Source organism: Solanum pennellii, chromosome 6, assembly GCF_001406875.1.
Source record: "Solanum pennellii chromosome 6, SPENNV200".
Taxonomy (NCBI): Eukaryota; Viridiplantae; Streptophyta; class Magnoliopsida; order Solanales; family Solanaceae; genus Solanum; species Solanum pennellii.
In genome coordinates, this window is record NC_028642.1 from 5,393,792 (window position 1) to 5,417,366 (window position 23,575).

Here is a 23,575-nt window from a genome sequence, read left to right on the forward strand (position 1 = left end):
AATCGTGTGTGATGGGCAAGGGATGTGATGGCATGCCACGCCCGACGTAGTCGGACCGTGTATGTTGTACAAGGGAGATGATGGAATGCCATGCCCGACGTTGTCCAATTATGTGTGCTGTCTAAAGGCAAAGATGACATGTCACACGTGACGTTGTCCGACAGCGTGTGCTGCCCAATGGTGATTATGGCATGCCATGCCCGACGTCATTCGACAATGTGTGCTGCCCAAGGTCCATGTTGGCATGCGACGCCCGACGTCGTCTGATTGTGTGTGCTGTCCCAGGGCGATGATAACATGCCACACTCGACGTTGTCCGATCATGTATACTTTCCAAGGGTGATGATAACATGCCACACCAGACGAAGTTTGACAGTGTAGTTGTCCAAGGGAATTAATTGCACTTAACGTGCATTGTCGTCCGACCGTGTGTGCTGCTTAAGGGAAATTATAGCATTGCCACGCCCGACGTAATCCGATCGTGTGTGATATCCAAGGGCGATGATAACATGACATGGCCGACCTCGTCCAACTCTGTATGCTGTCCAAGGGCGATGATGGTGTTCCATGCCCGACGTATTCTGATCGTGTGTGCTGTCCAAGGGCGATGATAGAATGATACGCTCGAGGTTGTCCGAACGTGTGTTCTGTCGAAGGACCATGATGGTATGCCATACCTAACATCGTCCGACCGTATATGCTGTCCAAGGGTGATGATGAAAGGCCATATCTGATGTCGTTCGTAAGTGTGTGTTGTCAAAAGGCGATGATGGCATGCCATGCTCGATGTCGTTCATCTGTTTGTGTTATCCAAAGGGATGATGACATGCAACCCCCGATGTCCTACAATCGTCTGCACAATGCAGGTGCGATCATGGCATGCCACGCATGACGTCATCCTACCGTGTGTGCTGCACAAGGGCGATGATGGCATGCCATGGTCAATGTCGTCTGTCCGTGTGTGTAGTCCAAAAATGAGGATGGCATCCAACGTGGACGTTGTTCGACCGTGTGCTGTCCAAAGGGCAACGATGTTATTTAACGCCGGATATTGTTCGACCACGTGTGCAGTCCAAGGGTGATGATAACATGCCATGCCCGACGTCGTTCGACCGTGTATGCTTTCCAAGGATGCTGATTGCATGCCACGCCCGACATCATCTGACCTGGTATATGCAGTCTAATGGAAATAATGGCCTACCACTCTTGGAATCAACCGAACATGTGTGCTACCCAAGGGCCATGATAGTATGCCACAACCGACGTAGTACGACTGTGTATTCGTTCGAACGGAAATGATAGTATGCCACACTCGATGTTGTCCAAGCGTATGTACTATCCAAGGGCTAAGATGGATTGTCACACCCGATGTCGTTCGACCAGGTGTGCTGCCCACTGGCGATGACGGCACACCACGCCCAACGTCATCCGACCATGTGTGCAGCCCAAGGGCCATGTGGGCATGCAACGCCTGACGTCATCCGATCATCTGTGATGTCCAAGGGAGATAATGACATGACACACCCGACGTTGTTCAATCGTGTATTATTTCCAAGGGTGATAATGGTATGCCACGCCCGACGTCTTCCAACAGTGTGTGCATTCCAAGGGCGATGATGGAATTGCCACGACCGACGTCGTCCAATCGTGTATGCTGCACAAGGGAGATGATGCCATGACTCGCCTAACATCGTCAGTCTATTTTTGCTGACCAAAGGCGATGATGGCATGCCACACCAACATCGTCCGACCGTGTGTGCTGAACAAAGGGCAATAATGGCATTTAACGCCTAACGTCATCCGAGCGTGTGTGCTGCCCAAGGGAGATGATAACATTGCCACGCTCAATGTCATCCGACCGTATGTGAAGTCCAAGGGCGAGGATAACATGCCACGCCATCATCGTCCGACTTTGTATGCTCTCCAAGGGCTATGATGGCATGCCACACCCGACGTTGTCCGACCCTTGATATGCTGTCCACGGGCGATGATGGCCTTCTATGCCCGACATCGTCCAACCGTGTGTGCTGGGCAAGGGACATGATCCCAACATAGTCAGACCATGTATGCTCTCCAAGGGAGATGATGGCATGCAACGCCCGATGTCGTCCCACTTTGTGTGCTGTCTAAGGGAAAATATGACATGTCACGTCAGATGTCGTCCGATCGCGTGTGATGCCCAATGGTGATTATGGCATGCCATGCCTGACATCATCCAACCGTGTGTGCTGCCCAAGGACTATGCTGGCATGCAACGCCCGATGTCATCTGATCGTGTGCGCTGTCAAAGGGTGATGATAACATGTCACACCCGACGTTGTCCGATCGTGTATACTTTCCAAGGGAGATGATAACATGCCACACCCGACGTAGTTCGATCGTGTAGATTTCCAATGGAAACGTCGTCCGATCGTATGTGCTGCCCAAGGGAGATTATAACATTGCCACGCCTGACGTAGTCCAATCGAGTGTGCTATCAAAGGATGATGATAACATGCCATTGCACACGTCATCTGACCGTGTATGCTGTCCAAGGGCGATGATGTCATGCCACGCGCGACATCGTTCGACCATGTGTATGCTACCAAAGGGCAATGATGGCCTGCCATGCCCGACGTAGTACGATCGTGTGTGCTGTCCAAGGTCCGTGTGGAATGGCACGCTCTACATCTTCGGACCGTGTACGCTGTCAAAGGGCAATGATGGCATGCCACGCCCGACGTCGTCCCACTGTGTGTGCTGTCCAAGGGTGAAGATCGCATGTCATGCTGATGTCGTCCGACCGTGTGTGTTGCCCAATGGCAATGATGGCATGCCACGCCCAACGTCGTCCGACCATATATGCTGCCCAAGTGCGATGATGGCATGGCACGCCCAACGTCATCCGACTGTGTGTGATTCCCAATGCCATTAGGCCATGCCATGCCCGACGTCGTCCTATCGTTTGTGCTATCAAAGGGCGATGATAAAATTCCACACCAGAGGTCATTCAATCATGTATGCTTTCCAAGGGAGATCATGACATGACACACTTAAAGTCATCCGACCGTGTGTATAATCTACGAGTGATGATGGCATTTCCACGGCCGATGTCATCCGAACGTGTGTGCTTCCCAAGTGCCATGATGGCATGCAACACCCAACCTAGTCCGATCGTGTGTGCTGTCCAAGGGCGTTGATGGCATGACACGCCCGACCTCATCCGACAGTGTGTATCATTTCCAATTGCGATGATTGCATGCCACGCCCGACATCGTCCGACCATGTGTTCATTCCAAGGGAAACGATGACCTTGCACTCCTGACATCTTCCAACCGTGTGTGATGGGCTAGGTCCATGATGTCATGCCACGCCCGACGTAGTCAGACCGTATATGTTATCCAAGTGAGATGATGGCATGTCACGGCCGATGTCGTCCCACTGTGTGTGTTATCTAAGGACAAAGATGACATGTCACACCCAACATCTTCCGACCATAAGTGCTGTACAATGGTGATGATGGCATGCCACGCCCGATGTCGTCCGACCGTGTGTGCTGCCAAAGGTTCATGCGGGCATGCCATGCCCGACGTCATCCGATCGTGTGTGCTGTCCAAGGGAGATGATAACATGCCACACCAGACGTAGTCCGACAGTGTAGCTATCCAAGGGCAATGATATAGCATTGCCATGCCCGACGTAGTCTGATTGTGTGCTCTATCCAAGGGCGATGATAACATGCCATGGCCGTCGTCCGATCGTTTATTCTATCCAAGGGCGGCGATGACATGCCACGCCCGACATGGTCCGACCATGTGTATGCTACCCTAGGGCGATGATGGCCTGCACGCCCGACGTAGTCCGACCGTGTGTGATGTCAAAGGGCCATGATTGAATGCCACGCTCAACGTCGTCCGTTAGTGTATGTTGTCTAAGGGCGATGATGGCGTGCCACGCTCGACTTCGTCCCACCGTGTGTGCTGTCCAAGGGCGAAGATACCATGTCACGCCTGACGTAGTCCGCCCGATTATGTTGCCCAATGGCCATGATGGCATGTCACGCCCGAAGTCGTCCGACCGTATGTGCTGCCCAAGGGTGATGATGGCACACCATGCCCGACGTCATCCAACCATGTGTGCTGCTAGGGTTATGCGGGCATGCCACGCCCAAAGTTGTCTTATCGTTTGTGCTGTCAAAATCGATAATAAAGTGCCACGCCAGACGTCTTTCGATCGTGTATGCCTTCCTAGGGCGATCAACACTAGCCACGCCTGACGTCGTTCGACTGTGTGTGCATTTAAGGATAGATGATGGCATTTCTACATCTGACATCATCTGAACGTCTGTGCTTCCCAAGGGCAATGAAGGAATGCCAAGCCCGACCTAGTCTGATCATGTGTGCTGTCCAAGGGAGTTGATAGTATGCCACGCCCGACATCGTCCCACCCTGTGTATGTTTTCCAATTGCAATGATGGCATGCCACGCCCAACATATTTGATCGTGTGTTCACTCCAAGGGCGATTATGGCGTGCCACGCCCGACGTATTTTGACCATGTATGTTGTTCAAGGGCGATGATGGCATGCCAAGCCGACATCATCCGATCGTGTATGCTGGCCAAGGGCAATGATGGCATGCGACGCCCGACGTCGTCCGACCGTGTGTGTTTCACAAAGGTGATAATGGCAAGCCACAACCGACGTCGTCCAACCGTGTGTTCTGCCCAAGGGCATTGCGGGAATGCCACGCTCTACGTGGTCTAATCGTGTGTGCTGCCCAAGGAACATGCGGCCATGCCATGCTCGATGTCATATAACTCTATGTGCAGTCCAAGGGCGATTATGGAATGCCACGCCCGACATCATCCACTGGTGTGTTCATTCCAACGGCGATGATGGACTACCTCGCCCGACGTCATCCGACCGTGTGTGCTGGACAAGGGCTAAGATCGCATGCCATGCCCGCGTAGTCGAACTATGTATGCTGTCCAAGGGCGATGATGGCATACCATGCCCGACGTCGTCCCACCGTGTGTGCTGTCTAATGGAAAAGATGACATGTCACGCCCGACATCGTCCGACCACGTGTGCTGCCCAATGGTGATGATGGCATGCCACGCCCGACGTCATCCGACCGTGTGTGCTGCCAAAGGGCCATGCGGGCATGCCACGCCCTACGTCGTTCGTTCCTGTGTGCTGTCCAAGGGCGACGATAACATGCCACGCCCGATGGTGTTCGATCGTGTTTACTTTCCAAGAGTGTTTATATCATGCCATACCCGACGTAGTCTGACCGTGTAGCTCTCCAAGGGAAATGATTGCATTTAACGCCCCACGTCGTCCGACCATGTGTGCTATCCATGGGCAATTATAACATTGCCACGCTCGACGTAGTCCGATAATGTGTTCTATCCCAGGGAGATGATAACATACCACAGCCGACGTTGTCCTACCATGTATGAGGTCCAAGAGGAATGATGGCATGCCTCGCTTGACCATGGGTATGCTACCCAAGAGCGATACTGGCCTGCTACACGCAGATGTCGTTCGATCATGTATGCCTTCCTAGGGCGATCAACACTAGCCACACCAGACGTCTTCCCACTGTGTGTGCTGTCCAAGGGCAAAGATGACATGTTAAGCCTGACATCGTTTGATCGCGTGTGTTTCCCAATGGTGATGATGGCATGCCACGCCTGACGTCGTCCGACCGTAAGTGTTGCCCAAGGGCGATGATGACATGCCACGCCTGACGTCATCCGACCGTGTGTGCAGCCCAATGGCCATGAGGGCATGCCATGCCCGACGTGGTTCGATCGTTTGTGCTGTAAAAGGGCGATGATAAAATGCCACGCCGAATGTCATTCCATCGTGTATGCTTTCCAAAGGTGATCAAGACATGGCATGCCTGACGTTATCCAACCGTGTGAGTATTTCAGGATTGATGATGGCATTTCCATGGCCGATATCATCCAAACGTGTGTGCTTCCCAAGGGCCAGAGTGGCGTGCCACGCTCGACCTATTCCGATCGTCTGTGTTGTCCAAGGGCTTTGATGGCATGCCATGCCCAACGTCGTTCGACCCTGCGTATGATTTCAAATTACAATGATGGTATGCCACGCCTGATATTGTCCGATAGTGTGTTCATTCTATGGGCTATGATGGCATGCCACGGTCGACGTAGTCCGACCATGTATGTTTTTCAAGGGCGATGATGGCATGCCACGCCGATGTCATCCGAATTTGTATGCTGTCCAAGGGCGATGATTGCATGCCATGCCCGACGTCGTCCGATCGTGTGTGCTGCCTAAGATCGATAATGTCATTCCACACCCGATATCATACGACTGTGTATGCTGCACAAGGGCCATGTGGGCATGCCACGCTCGATGTCATAATACCGTGTCTACTGCCCATGGTCCATGTGGGCATACCACGTCTGACGTCATCCGATCGTTTGTGCTGTCAAAGGGTGATGATAAAATGCCATGCCAGACGTCATTTGAACGTGTATGCTTTCCAAGGGCGATCACGTCATGCCACGCCTGACGTCGTCTGACTGTGTGTGCATTCCAGGAGAGATGATGGCGTTTCCACAGCTGACGTCATCCGAATGTGTGTGATTCCCAAAGGCCATGATGGCATGCCACGCTCGACCTAGTCCGGTAGTGTGTGCTGTCCAAGGGCGTTGATGGCATGCCATGCACGACGTCATCCGACTCTGTGTATGATTTCGTATATCAATGATGGCATGCCACGCTCGACATCGTCTGACCGTGTGTTGCCCAAGGGCCATGCGGGCATGCCACGCTCGACATCGTCCGACTATGTATGTTGTTCAAGGATGATAATCGCATGCGACTGCCGATGTCGTCTTATCTTGTGTATTGTCAAAGGCCAATGATGGCATGACATGCCCCATGTCGTTCGTACGTGTGTGCATTCCAAACGGAAATGATGGTATGCCACGCTCGATGTCGTCCCACCGTATTTTCTGTCCAAGGGCTAAGATGGCTTGTCACGCCCGACATCGTTCGACCGCGTGTGCTGCCCAATGGCGAAGATGGCATACCACGCCCGATGTCATCCGACCATGTGTGCTGCCCAAGGGCCATGTGGGTATGATGATGGCATGCTATGCCTGACGTCATCTGACCGTGTGTGCAGCCCAAGGGCCATGAGGGCATGCCACGCCCGACGTGGTTCGATCGTTTGTGCGGTCAAAGGGCAATGATAAAATGCCACGCCAAATGTCGTTCCATCGTGTATTCTTTCCAAGGGCGTTCAAGACATGGTATTCCTGACGTCGTCCGACCGTGTGTGCATTTCAGGAGCGATGATGGCATTTCCATGGCAGATGTCATCCAAACGTGTGTGCTTCCCAAGGGCCATGGTGGCGTGCCGCACTCGACCTATTCCGATCGTCTGTGCTATCCAAGGGCGTTGATTGCCTGCCATGCCCAACATCGTCCGACCCTGTGTATGATTTCGAATTGTAATGATGGCATGCCACGCTTGACATCGTCCGACGATGTGTTCATTCTAAGGGCTATGATGGCATGCTATGATCGACGTAGTCCGACCATGTAGGTTGTTCAAGGGCGATGATGGCATGCCACGCAGATGTCGTCCCACCGTGTATGCTGTCCCAGGGCGATGATTGCATGCCATGCCCGACGTTGTCCGATTGTGTGTGCTGCCCAAGATCGATAATGTCATGCCACACCCAATATCATCCGACTATATGTGTTGCACAAGGTCCATGCGGGCATGCCACGCCCTACGTGGTCCGATCGTTTGTCCTACCTAAGGGACATGCGTGCATGCCATTCCCGATGTCGTCTAACTGCATGTGCAGTCCAAGGGCGAGGATAGCATGCCATTCCCGACGTAGTCTGATCGTGTGTGCTGTCCAAGGGAGATGATAGCATGCCACGCTCGACGTCATTCGACTATGTGTGATGCCCACGGGCGATGATGGCTTGCGAAGACCAACAATGTTTGTCCCTGTTTGTTGTCCAAAGGTGATGATGTCATGCGATGCCCGACATCGTCCGACCGTTTGTGCTGTCTCCTTAATTTGGTTTTGTTTTTTTATAAAAAAATATTAATATATTTTTATTTATATAATAAAATAAAAGTAAAACTTAAAAGTTAATATGCTTCATGCAGTATTAAGTAAAAAATGAAAGACTAGTGCAACGCGATGGCAAAATCTAGAAAATATATTAGATAAGTAGGAATGCAACAACCATGATTGATGATGGCATGCCACGCCCGACGTAGTCTTACCGTGTGTGCAGACCAAAGGTAATGATGGCATCTAACGTCCGATGTCGTCCGACCGTGTGTGCTGCACAAGGGCAATGATTACATACCATACTCGATGTCGTCCGTCTGTGTGTGTAGTCAAAAGGTGATGATGGCATGCAACGTCGACATCATCCGACCGTGTGTGCTGTTCAAATGCCATGAGGTCATGCAACACCTGACGTAGTCCGACCGTGTGTGCTGTCCAAGGACGATGATAACATGCGAGGCCCGGCGGCGTCCAACTCTGTGTGGTGTCCACGGGCGACGATGACATTCCACAACCGACGTTGTCTGACCGTGTGTGTTGTCAAACGCGGATGATGGCATGCCACGCTCGACGTAGTCCCACGCTGTGTGGTTGCCAAGGGTATGATGGCATGCCATGCTCGACGTTGTTCAACTGTGTGTTCTTTCCAAGGGCGATGATTACATTGCATGGTCGACGTCGTGTGACCGTGTATGCTTTCCAAGGGCGATGATGTCATGCCACGCTCGACGTCGTCTGACCGTGTGTGCTTCCTTAGGACCATATGGCATGGAACGCCTGACATCGTCTTACTGTGTGTGCTATCCAAGATCCATGTGTGCATGCCACACCCGACGTCATCCGACTGTGTGTTATTCACAAGGGCCACGACGGCATGCTGATCTTGATGTCGTTCGTCCGTGTGTGCTGACCAAGGGGGATGATAACGTGCCACGCCTAATGTCATACGACCGTACATGCTGTCAAAGGACAATGATGGCATGCCACGCCCGACGTAGTCTTACCGTATGTTCTACCTAAGGCCAATGATAGCATTCCACGCTCGACGTTGTCCGAACATGTGTGCTGCCCAAGGGCGATGATGGCATGGCACGCCCGACGTCATCTGACCGTGTATGCTGTCAAAGGGCGATGATGAGATGCCATGCGCGACGTCTTCCAACCCTTTGTATGTTGTCCAATTGCGATGATGGCATGCCAAGCCTGACGTCGTCCGACCATGTGTTTATTCCAAGGGTGATGATGGCATGCCACGCCCAACATAGTACAACCATGTATGTTGTCCAAGGGAGATGATGGCATGCCATGTCCAACGTCGTCCGACCGTGTATGATGCTCAAGTGTGATGATGGCATGCCACGCCTGACGTCGTCTAGTGATATGTGCTGCCCAAGGGCGATGAAGGCATATCACGCTCGACGTCGTCTGATCATGTGTGTTTGACAAGGGAGATAATGGCATGCCACGTTCGACATTATCCGACCGTGTATGCTATCCAAGGACGATGATGGCATGACATGCCCCTCTTCGTTCGATCGTGTATGCTTTCCAAGGTTGATGATGGCATGCCATGCCTGACGTCATTCGATCGTGTGTACTGTGCCCAAGGGCGATGATGGCATGTCACACCCGATGTTATCCGACCGTGTGTGCTGCAAAAGGGAGATAATGGCATGCCACACCCAATATCATCCACTCATGTGTGCTGCAGAAGGGCCATGCAGTCATGCTCACCTTACGTGGTCCGATCGTGTGTGTTATCCAAGTGTGATGATAACATGCCTTGCCCAACGTCATCCTACCATGTGTGCTTTCCAAGGACAATAATGGAATGCCACACCCGACATCGTCCGACCCGGTGTATGTTTCCCTAGGGCGATGATGGCCTGCCACGCCCGACTTAGTATGAATATATGTCCTATCAAAAAGCCATGATGGCATGCCGTGCTCGACGTCATCCTACTGAGTATGTTGTACGATGAAGATGATGGCATGCCACGCCCGACGTTGTCTCACCGTGTGTGCTTTCCAAGGGAAAAGATGACATGTCACGCCTGATGTCATCCGACCGAGTGTGCTGTAAAAATGGGGATGATTGTATGCCATGCCCGACGTCATCCGACCGCGCGCTTTCCCAATGGAAATGATAGCATGCCATGCCTGACGTCATCAGACCGTGTGTGTTTCCCAAGGGCCATGCGGGCATGCAATGCCTGATGTCGTCTAACCGCATGTGCAGTCCAAGGGTGATGATGGCATGCAACGCTCGAAGTAGTCTGATTGTGTGTGTTGTCCAAGGGCGATGATGGCATGACATGCTCGACGTTGTCCGATCGTGTGTGATGCCCATGGGAGATGATGGCATGCCATGACCGATGTCATTCTTCTGTGTGTGTTGTCCAAAGGGAAGATGCATGCCATGCCCAATGTTGTCTGGCCATGTCTGTTGTCTCATTTATTCATTTTAGTTTTTTTATTAAAATATTATTATATTTTTATTTATATAATAATGTAAATGTAAAACTAGAAAGGTACTATGCTTCATGCCGTATTAAGCTAAAAATGAGAGACTAGTAAAACGTAATAGGAAAATTGAGACCATATATTAGATTAGTACGAATGCGATAACCATGATCGATGATGGCATGCCACACCCGACGTAGTCCGACCATGTGTGCTACCCAAGGGAGATGATGGAATCTAACGCGTGACATCGTCTGATCGTGTGTGCTGCACAAGGGCGATGATGGCATGCCATGCGCGATGTCATCCGTCCGTGTGTGCCGTCAAAGATGATGATGGCATGCCACGTCAATGTCGTCAGACCATGTGTGAGTTACTAAGGTCATGTGGGCATGTTACGCTAAACATAGTCTGACTGTGTGTGCTGTCCAAGGGCGATGATGTCATGCCACACACGACGTCGTCCACCGTGGGTGCTTTCCAATGGCAAATATGGCATGTCACGCTCGACGTCGTTCGATCGCGTGTTCTACCCAATGAAGATGATGGCATGACACACCAAATGTCATTCAACCGTGTGTGCTGCCTAAGGGCCATGCGGGCATGCCACGCTCGACGTGGTTCGATCAGTTGTGTTGTCTAAAGGCGATGATAACATGCCATGCCCGACATTGTTCGACCGTGTGTGCTTCCCAAGGGAGATGATGGAATGCAACAGTTGACGCAGTCTGATGGTGTGTGTTGTCCAAGCGCGATGATGGCATGCCACGCTCGACATCGTTCGACCGTCTGTGCTGCCCAAGGACCATTCTTGCATGTCACGCCTAACGTCGTCCGACCGTGTGTGTTGTCCTAGGGCAATGATCGCATGCCATGTCTGTTGTCATTTATAAGTGTGTGTTGTCCAAAGGCGACGATGGCTTGCCACACCCGACGTCGTCCGACCGTGTGTGTTGTCCAAGGGTAATATGGCATGCCACACCTGATGTAGTCTGACCTTGTGTGCTTCCCAAGGGTAATGATGGCATCTAACGCCCGACGTCGTCTGATAGTGTGTGATGCACAAGGGTGATAATGGCAAGCTACGCCCGACATCGTCTAATAGTGTGTGCTGCACAAAGGCGATAATGGCAAGCCACGCCTAATGTCACCCGTCCTTGTGTGCAGTCATAAGGCGATGATGTCATGCCACATAAACGTTGTTCGACTGTGTGTGTTTTCCAAAGGAGATGATGGCATGCCATGACCAATGTCGTTTGACTGGAGGGTTTCCCAAGGGCCATGCGGGCATGCCACGCACGAAGTCGTCTGATCGTGTATGCTGTCCAAGATCGATAATGGCATGCCACGCCTGACGTCGTCCAATCATGTTTATTGTCAAAGGGAAATGTTGGTATGCCATAACCGACATCGTCCGTTTGTGTGTGCTGCCCTAGGACTTTAATGGCATGCAATGCCCGACATCGTGCGACTGTGTGTGTTGCACAAGGGCCAAGCGGGCATGCCACGCATGATGTCATCCGGCCGTGTGTGCTGACATAGGGCAACGATAACATGCCACACTCAAGGTAGTATGACCGTGTATGCTGATCAAGGGCAATGATGGCATTAAACGCCCGACATCGTCTTAGTGTGCGTGCTTCCCAAGGGAAATGATAGCATTGCCACGCTACACGTCATGCGACTGTGTGTGCTGACCAAAGGCCATGCGGGCATGCCACGCTTGACATAATCTGACCATGTGTGCTGTCCAAGGGCAATGATAACATGACATGCCCAACGTAGTTAGACTGTCTATGTTGTCCCAGGGCCATGATGGCATTTAACGCCCGACGTAATCCGATTGTCTGTGTTGGTCAAGGTCGATTATAGCATGCCACGCCTGACGTTATCTGACCATGTGTACAGCCCAAAAGCGATGATAGCATTCTACAGCCAACGTCGTCCGACCATGTATGCTCACCTAGTGCGATGACGGCATTCCACACCCGACGTCGTCCAACCGTGTGTTGATTCCAAGGGTGATTATCGCATGCCACGCCTGATGTTGTCCGACCATGTATGTTGTCCAAAGGCGATGATTGCATGCCACGCCCAATGTCGTCTAACCATGTGTTCTGCCCAAGGGCGATGATAGCATGTCATGCCTAACGTCGTCCCACCGTGTGTCTTTCCAAATGGAGATGATGGCATGACACACCTGAGGTCGTCTTACTCGGTGTTTACAGTCGAAGAACGATGATGGCATGCCACGCCCAATGTCGTCCGACCGTGTGTTCATTCCAAAGGCGACGATGGTCTGCCACGCCCGACGTTGTCCGACCCTGTATGCTGTCCCAGGGAGATGATGGCATTCCATGCCAGACGTCGTTTGATCATGCCTGCTGCCCAAAGGAGATGATGGTATGTCATGTGCGACGTCGTCCAACCGTGTGTGCTGCACAATGGAGATGATGGCATGTACGCCCGACGTCATCCGACCATGTGTGTTGCCCACGGGACATGTGGGCATGACACGCCCTACGCGGTCCAATCTTGTGTGTTTTCCAAGGGCGATGATAACATGCCACGCCAAACATCGTTCGATTGTGTATGCTTTCCAAGGGTGATACTGGCATGCCACACCCGATGTTATCGACCGAGTGTGCTGCCCTAGGGCGATAATGGCATGCCTCGCCCGACATATTAAGATCGTGTGTGCAGTCAAAGGGAGATGATGGCATGCCACGCTCGATTTCGTCCGACCGTGTGTGCTGTCCAAGGACCATGATGTCATGCCATGCCTAGAGTCGTCTGACTGTGTGTGCTGTCCAAGGTCGATGATAGCATGCCACATCCGATGTCATTCGTAAGTGTGTGTTGTCCAAAGGCAATGATGGCATGCCACTCCTGACGTCGTTCATCTGTGTGTTTTGTCCTAGGGATGATGACATGCTACGCCCGACCTCATACGATCGTGTATGCTATCCAAGGGCGATGATGACATGCTACGTCCTATGTTGTCCCACTGTGTGTGCTGCACAAGGGCGATGATGGCATGCCACATCCGACATCGTCTGACCGTGTGTGCTGCCCAAGGGTGATGGTGGCATGCCAAGCCCGACGTCGTTCGTTTGTGAGTGTTGTCAAAAGGCAATTGTGGCATTCCATGCCTGACGTCGTCCGATCGTGTTTGAAGTCTCCTTAATTTGGTAATTTTTTTTAAAAAAAATATTAATATATTTTTATTTATGGAATAATATTATTGTAAAACTAGAAAGGTATATGATTCATGTTGTATTAATTAAAAAATGAAAGACTAGTACAATGCGATCCGAAAATCGAGAAGATATATTAGATTAGTACGAATGCAACAACCATGATTGATGATGGCATGCCATAGAGAACGTAGTCCGACTGTTTGTGCGGCACAAGGCCAATGATAGCATCTAAAACCCGACATCATCCACTGTGTGTGATGCTCAAGGGCGATGATGGACTGCCACACCCCACGTAGTCCTTCTGTGTGTGCAGTCAAAAGGCAATGACGACATGCCACGTCGACGTCGTCTGACGGTGTGTGCTGTCCAAAGGCAATGCGGGCATGCCACGCCCAACATATTCCGACCGTGTGTGCTGCCCAAGGGCGATGATAACATGTGAGGCTCGATGTCATCCGACCGTGTCTGCTGTCCATGGGCAACAATGACATTCCATGCCCGACGTTGTTTGACCGTGTGTGCTTTATAAGGGCGATGATGGCATGCCACGATCGACGTAGTCCGACGCTGTGTGCTGCCCAAGGGCGATGTTTGCAAGGCACCCTCAATGTTGTCTGACTATGTGTGCTGTTCAAGGGCCATGTGGGCATGCCACGCCTGAGTTCGTTTGACCGTGTGTGCTACCCAAGGGCCATGCTGGCATGCTGCTCTCAACGTCGTTCTTCCGTGTGTGTTATCCATGGGCAATGATGGTATGCCACGCCCGACGTAGTCCAAACGTGTGTGATTCCCTAAGCCAATGATGGCATTCCACGTCCGACATCGTCCGACTGTGTGTGCTGCCCAAGGGCGATAATGGAATGGCACGCCAGACGTCATTTGACCGTGTATGCTTTCCAACGGAGATGATGTCATGCCACGCCCGACGTCGTTTGACCCTATGTATATTGTCCAATTGCAATGATTGCATGGAACGCCTGACATCGTCCGACCGTGCGTTCATTCTTAGGGTAATAATGGCATGCCACCCCCGATGTAGTATGACCGTGTATGTTATCCAATGGCGATGATAGCATGCCACGTTCGACGTCGTCCGACCGTGTATGCTTTCCATAGGCGATAATGGCATGCCACGCCCGACGTCGTACGACTGTATGTGCTGCCGAAGGGCGATGATGTCATGTCAATCCCTATGTCGTCTGACCGTGTGTGCTTCACAAGGGATATAATTGCATGAGACGCCCGACGTTATCCGACTGTGTATTCTCTCAAAGAGTGATGATGGCACGTCACGCCATACTTTTTCTGATCCTGTATGCTTTCCAAAGGAAATGATGGCATGCCACTGCCGATGTCATATTACCGTGTACTTAAGAGCCATGCGGGCATACCATGCCCTACGGGGTTCGATCGTGTGTGCAATCCAAGGGTGATTATAGCATGCCATGCCTGACGTCATACGATCATGTATGCTGTCGATGGGCGACGATGGCATGCCACGCTCGACATCATCCGACCCCGTGTGTGGTGCCCAAAAGAGATGATGTCTAGCCACACCCGATGTCTTCCAACTGTGTGTGCTGTGAAAGGTACATGATGTCATACCATGCTGGACGTCGTCCTAATGTGTTTGCTATCTAAGGGCAATGATAGCATGACACGCCCGACGTTGTCCCACCTTGTGTGCTGTCCAAGGGCGATGATTGCATGTCATGCATGACATCGTCCAACCGCGTGTGTTTCACAATGGCGTTAAAGGCATGCCACGCCTGACGTCGTCCGACCGTAAGTGCTTCCCAAAGGCGATGATGGCATGACACAGTCGACGTCGTCCGATTGTTTGTGCTTCCAAAGGGCGATGATAACGTTCCTGGCAAGACGTCGTCCTACCCTGTGTATGCTATCCGACGACGATGATTTCCTTCCACGCCCAACGTCATCCGACCATGTGTGCTGGCCAAGAGTAATGATGGCATGCCACGCCCGTCGTAGTTCGACCGTGTATGTTGTCTATGGTCGATGATGGCATAACACGCCTGACGTCGTTCCACCGTGTGTACTGTCGAAGGGAGAAGATAGAATGTCACGCTCGACGTCTTCCGATCTCGTGTGATGCCTGATGAAGATGATGGCATACAACACCCGACGTTATTTGACCGTGTGTGCTGCACAAGGGCCATGCGGGCATGCCATGCCCGACGTGGTCCGGTGTGTGTTGTCCAATGGCGATAATAACATGCCACGCCTACGCCCGACGTTGTCCGACCGTGTGTGCTGCCCAAGGGTGATGATAACTTGCCTTGCCCAACGTCATCCTACCGTGTGTACTTTCCAAGGACAATGATGGCATGCCACACTAGACATTGTCCGACCCGGTGTATGTTTCCCAAGGGCGATTATGGCCTGCCATGTCCGACTTAGTCTGATCGTGTTTCTTAATCAAAAAGCCATGATGGCATGCCATGCTCGACGTCATCCTACCGAGTATTTTGTACAATGGCGATGATGGCATGCCACGCCCAACGTTGTCTCACCGTGTGTGCTTTCCAAGGAAAATATGACATGTCATGCTTGACGTCATCTGATCGAGTGTGCTGCAAAATGGAGATGATGGTATGCCATGCCTGACGTCATCCGACTGCACTCTTGCCCAATGGAAATGATGGCATGCCATTCCTGACATCATCAAACCGTGTAGCTGTCTAAGGGAAATGATTGCATTTAACGCCCCACATCGTCCGACCGTGTGTTCTGCCCAGGGGAATTATAGCATTGCCACGCCCGACGTAGTCCGATAATGTGTGCAATCCAAGGGAGATGATAACATACAACAGCCGACGTCGTCCTACCGTAGATGCTGTCCAAGAGGAATGATGGCATTCCTTGCTTAACCATGGGTATGCTACCCAAGAGCGATGATGGCCTGCCACACACAGACGTCGTTCGATCGTGTATGCCTTCCTAGGGCGATCAACACTAGCCACACCAGACGTCTTCCCTTCATGTGAGCTGTCCAAGGGCAAAGATCGCATGTTAAGCGCGATGTCGTTCGACCGCGTGTGTTTCACAATGGTGATGATGGCATGCCATGCCTGACGTCATCCGACAGTATGTGCTGCCCAAGGGTGATAATGGCATGCCACGCCTGACGTCATCCGACCGTGTGTGCAGCCCAAGGGCCATGAGGGCATGCCACGCCCGACGTGGTTCAGTCGTTTGTGCTGTCAAAGGGCGATGATAAAATGCCACGCAAAATGTCGTTCCATCGTGTATGCTTTCCAAGGGCGATCAAGACATGGCATGCCTGACGTCGTCCGACCGTGTGTGCATTTCAGGAGGGATGATGGCATTTCCATGGCCGATGTCATCCGAATGTGTGTGCTTTCATGGTGGCGTGCCACACTCGACCTATTCCTATCGTCTGTGCTATCAAACAGCGTTGATGGCATGCGATGCCCAATGTCGTCCGACCCTGTGAATGATTTCGAATTGAAATGATGGCATACAACGCCTGACATCGTCCGACAATGTGTTCATTCTAAGGGCTATGATGGCATGCCACGGTCGACGTAGTCCGACCATGTAGGTTGTTCAAGGGCAATGCTGGCATGCCACGCCGATGTCGTTCGACAGTGTATGCTGTCCCAGGGCGATGATTGCATGCCATGCCCGACGTCATCCGATCGTATGTGCTTCCCAAGATCGATAATGTCATGGAACACCCGATATCATCTGACTGTGTGTGCTGCACAAGGGCCATGCGGGCATGCCACGCCCTACGTGGTCCGATTGTGTGTCCTGCCTAACGGACATGCGGGCATGCCATTCTCGATGGCGTCTAACTGCATGTGCAGTCCAAGGGCGATGATAGCATGCCATGCCCGACGTAGTCCGATCGTGTGTGCTGTCCAAGGGAGATGATAGCATGCCACGCTCGACGTCATTCGACTGTGTGTGCTGCCCATGGGTGATGATTGCTTGCCAAGACCAACGTCGTTCGTCCGTATTTGTTGTCCAAAGGCGATGATTGCATGCGATGCCCGACATCATCCGAACGTGTGTGCTGTCTCCTTAATTTGGCTTAGTTTTTTTTATAAAAAAACTATTATTATATTTTTATTTATATAATAATATAAAAGTAAAATTTAAATGTTAATATGCTTCGTGCCGTATTATGTAAAAAATGAAAGACTAGTACAACGCGATGGGAAAATCGAGAAGATATATTAGATAAGTCGGAATGCAACAACCATGATTGATGATGGCATGCCACGCCCAATGTAGTCTGACCCTGTGTGCTTACCAAGGGCAGTGATGGCATCTAACGTCCGATGTCGTCCGACCGTGTGTGCTGCACAAGGGCAATGATTACATACCATACTCGATGTCGTCCGTCTGTGTGTAGTCTAAAGGTGATGATGGCATGCCACATCGACATCATCCGACCGTGTGTGCTGTCCAATTTCCATGAGGTCATGCCAAACCTGACGTAGTCCGACCGTGTGTGCTGTCCAAGGGAGATGATAACATGCGAGGCCCGGCGGCGTCCAACCGTGTGTACTGTCCATGGGCGACGATGACATTCCACACCTGACGTTGTCTGACCATGTGTGTTGTCAAAGGCCGGTGATGGCATTCCATGCTTGACGTATACCCACGCTGTGTGGTTGCCAAGTGTATGATGGCATGCCATGCTCGACGTTGTTCGACTGTGTGTTCTTTCCAAGGGCGATGATAACATGTCATGCTCGACGTCGTGTGACCGTGTATGCTGTCCAAGGGTGATGATGTCATTCCACGCTCGATGTTGTCTGACCGTGTGTGCTTTCTTAGGGCCATGTGGCATGCAACGCGTGACGTCGTCTTACTGTGTGTGCTATCCGAGATCCATGTGTGCATGCCACACACGACGTCATCCGACTGTGTGTGATTGACAAGGGCCACGACGACATGCTGATCTCGACATCGTTCGTTTGTGTGTGCTGACCAAGGGGGATAATAACGTGTCACGCGTAACGTCATACGAGCGCCTGTGCTGTCAAAGGACAATGATGGCATGCCACGCTGACGTAGTATTACGGGTATGTACTACCCAAGGCCAATGATAACATGCCACACTCGACGTTGTCTGAACATGTGTGCTGCCCAAGGGCGATGATGGCATGGCACGCCCAACGTCATCTGACCGTGTATGCTGTCCAAGGGCGATGATGACATGCCATGAACGATGTCTTCCAACCCTGTGTATGCTGTCTAATTGCGATGATGGTATGCCAAGCGCGACATCGTCCGATCGTGTGTTTATTCCAAGGGAGATGATGGCATGCCACGCCCAACATAGTACAACCATGTATGTTGTTCAAGGGAGATGATGGCATGCCACGTCCAATGTCGTCCAACCGTGTATGATGTCCAAGTGTGATGATGGCATGCCACGCCTGATGTCGTATAATCGTATGTGCTGCCCAAGGGCAATGATGGCATATCACGCTCGACGTCAACTGATCATGTGTGTTTCACAAGGGTGATAATGGCATGCCACATTTGACATCATTCGACCATGTATGCTGCCAAAGGGCGATGATAACATGTGAGGTCCGACGTCGTCGGACCGTGTATGCTGTTCAAGGGCGGTAATGACATGCCACGCACGACGTCACCCGACCGTGTGTATTGTCAAAGGACAATGATGGCGTGCCATGACCGACATCGTCCGACCGTGTGTGCTGCCCAAGGGCGATGATGGCATGTCACGCCCGACGTTGTCAAGTGTGTGTGCTTCCTAAGGGCGATGATGGAATATCACGCTCGACGTTGTCCGACCGTGTATGCAATCCAAAGGCAATGATTGCCTGCCACGCTTGATGTCATCCGATCGTGTGTGTTAGCCAAGGTCCATGTGGCATGCAATGCCCGACGTCATCTGACTGTGTGTGTTGTCTGAGAGACATGTGGGCATGACACATTCAACTTCATTTGATCGTGTATATTGTCAAAGGACAATGATGGCGTGCCATGGCGTGCTATGACCGACATCGTCCGACCGTTGTTCTTCCCAAGAGCGATGATTGCATGTCACGCCCGACGTTTTCAACCGTGTGTGCTTCCCAAGGACGATGATGACATCTCACGCCCGACGTTGTCCGATCGTGTATGCTATCCAAAGGCAATGATGGCCAGCCACGCTTGATGTCGTCCGACCGTGTGTGTTGGCCAAGGTCCATGTGGCATGCAATGCCCGACGTCATCTGACTGTGTGTGTTGTCTGAGAGACATGTGGGCATGACACATTCAACTTCTTTAGATCGTGTATGTTGTCCAAGGGCCATGCCGACATGCTGCTCTCCACGTCGTTCGTTTGTATGTGCTAACCAAGCAGAGGATAACATGCCACGCCCGATGTCGTACGACCGTCTGTGGTAACCAAGGGCAATGATGGCATGCCATGCCTGACGTAGTCCGACCGTGTACTGCCCAAGGTCTATGGTGGCATGCCACGCCCGATGTCGTCCAACCGTGTGTGTGCTACCGAATGTCTATTATGCTATGGCACGCCCGAAGTCGTCTGACCGTGTATGCTGTCCAAGGGCGAAGATGGTATTGCACGCCCGACGTGGTCCGACCCTCTGTATGCTATCAAATTGCGATGATGGCATTCCACGCCTGACATCGTACGACGGTGTGTTCAATCCAAGGGCGATGATAGCATGCCATGCCCGACATCGTACGACCTGATATGTTGTCCAAGGGAGATGGTGGCATGACACGCCCGACGTCGTCCGACCGTGTATGCTTTCCAAGTGCGATGATGGCATGCCACGCCTGATGTCGTTCGACCATATGTGCTGCCCAATGGCAATGATGGCATGTCAAGCACGACGTATGATCGTGTGTGCAGCACAAGGGAGATAATGGCATGCCACGCCCGATGTCATCCGACCGTGTATGGTGTCCAAGGGCGATGATGGAATGCCATGCCAACTTTGTCCTATCGTGTATGCTGTCCAAGGGCGATGATTGCGTGCCATGACCGGCGTTATCCGCCCGTGGGTGCTGCCCAAGGGCTTTTATGGAATGCCACGCCTAACATCGTGTGATCGTTTGTGTTCCTAAGGGCCATGCGGTCATGCCACACATGATGTCATCCGACCGTGTGTGCTGACATAGGGCGATGATAACAGGACACAGTCAACGTAGTCTGAGTGTGTATGCTGTCCAATGGCAATGATGGCATTTAACACCCGACACCGTCTGAGCGTGTGTGTTGCCCAAAGGGAAACAATAGCATTGCCATGCTTTACGTCGTGCAACCGTGTGTGTTGCCCAAAGACCATGCGTGCATGTTACGCTTGACGTAATCTGACCATGTGTGCTTCCTAAGGCGGTGATAACATGGCACGGCCGACGTAGTCCGACCGTGTGTGTAGTCAAAAGGCGATGATGGCATGCCACGTGGACATTGTCCGACCGTATGTGCTATCCAAACGCCATGAAGGCATGCCACGTCTGAAGTAGTCCAACCGTATGTGCTGCCCAAGGGCGATGATAACAAGTGAGGCCCGACGTCGTATGACCGTGTGTGCTTTCCACGGGCGACGATGGCATTCCACGCCTGACGTCGTCAGACCATGTGTGGTTTCAAGGGCGATGATGTCATGCCACACTTGACGTAGTCCAACACTATGTGTTTCCCAAAGGCGATGATGGCATGCCATGCTCGACGTCGTCCAACCGTGTGTTTTGTCGAAGGACAATGATAACATGCCACACTCAACGTCCTCAGATTGTGTAAGCTGTCCAAGGGTGATGATGGCATGCCACGCTCGATGTTGTGCGACCGTGTGTGCTGTCCAAGGTCCATGTGTCATGCAATCCCCGATGTCATCTGACTGTGTGTGCTGTCTTAGAGACATGTGGGCATGACACACCCAACTTCATCCGATCGTGTATGATGTCCAAGGTCCATGCCGGCATAATTCTCTCCACGTTGTTCGTCTTTGTGTGCTAACCAAGCGGATGATAAAATGCCATGCTTGATGTCGTACGACCGTCTATGCTGTCCTAGGGCAATGATGGCATGCCACGCCCGATGTAGTCCGACCGTGTGCTGCCCATGGTCAATGATGGCATGCCACGCTCGATGTCGTCCTATCGTGTGTGCTCCCCAATGTCTATTACGGCATGGCACGCCCAACGTCGTCTGACCGTGTATGTTGTCAAAGGGAGAAGATGGCATGCTCCACCCGACGTCCTCCGACCCTGTGTATGATGTCCAATTGCGATGATGGCATGCCACGCCCGACATTGTACGATGTGTGTTCAATCCAAGGGCGAAGATAGCATGCCACGCCTGACATAGTAAGACCATGTATGCTCTCCAAGGGAGATAATGGCATGCCACGCCCGATGTCGTTCGACCATGTATGCTGACCAAGTGCGATGATAGCATGCCATGCCCGACGTCGTTCGACCGTATGTCTTTCCCAAGAGCAATGATGGCATATCACGCTTGACGTCGTCGATCGTGTAAGCCTCCCAAGGGCGATGATGGCATATCATGCCCGACATTGTCCGACAGTGTATGCTGTCCAAGGGCGATGATGGCCTTCCACACTTGATGTTATCCGACCGTGTGTGTTTGCCATGGTCCATGTGGCATGCAACGCCCGACATGATTTGACTATGTGCGCTGTCTGAGAGATATGTGGGCATGCCACACCCAACTTCATATCATCGTGTATGATGTCCAAGGGCCATGCCAGCATGCTGCTCTCCACGTCATTCGTCTGTGTGTGGTGACCAAGCGGATGATAACATGCCATGCCTGATGTCGTACGCCCATCTATTCTGTCCAAGGGCAAGGATGTCATGCCATGCCTGACGTAGTCCGACCATCTGCTTCCCAAGGCAAATGATAGCATGCCACCCCGATGTCATCCGACCGTGTGTGCTACACAAGGTCTATTATCTCATGACAAGCCCAACGTCGTCTTACCGCGTATGTTGTCCAAGGGAAAAGATGGCATGCCACGCCTGACGTCATCCTACACTGTTTGTGTTGTCCAATTGCGATGATGGCATGCCACGCCCGACATCGTACATAGTTGTGTTCAATCCAAGGGCGATGATGGCATGCAACACCCGACATAGTATGACCGTGTATGCTGTCCAAGAAAGATGATGGCATGCCACGCCCGATGTATTCCGATCGTGTATGCTATCCAAGTGCAATGATGGCATGCCACACCCGACGTCATTCGACCGTATGTGCTGCCCAAGGGAATGATGGAATGTCAAGCCCGACGTCGTCCGATAGTGTGTGTGCTGCACAAGGGGGATAATGGCATGCCCGACGTCTAAGGGTAATGATGGTATGACACACCCGGCGTCATCTGACTGTGTGTTCATTCCAAAGGCGATGATGGTATGGTACGCCCGACATCGTCCAACCGTGTAAGCTATCCAACGGCAATAATGGCATGCCATGCACGACGTCGTCTGACCGTGTGTGTTTCCCAAGGGTGATAATGGCATGTGACGCCCGATGTCGTTCGACCGTATGTGCTGCCCTATAGCAATGATGGCATGCCACGCCTGACGTAATCCGTCTATTTGAGCTATCCAAGGGTCATGCGGGCATGCCATGCACTACGTGGTCCGATCGTGTGTGAAGTCAAAGGGCAATGATAACATGCCACACCCGACTCGTCCAATCGTGTATGCTTTCCAAGGGAAATGATGACATGCGACGCCCGACGTCGTCCGACCATGTGTGCTGCCTAAGGGCAATGATGACATGCCACGCTCGACGTATTTTGAAAGTGTGTGCTGTCCAAGGGTGATGATGGCATG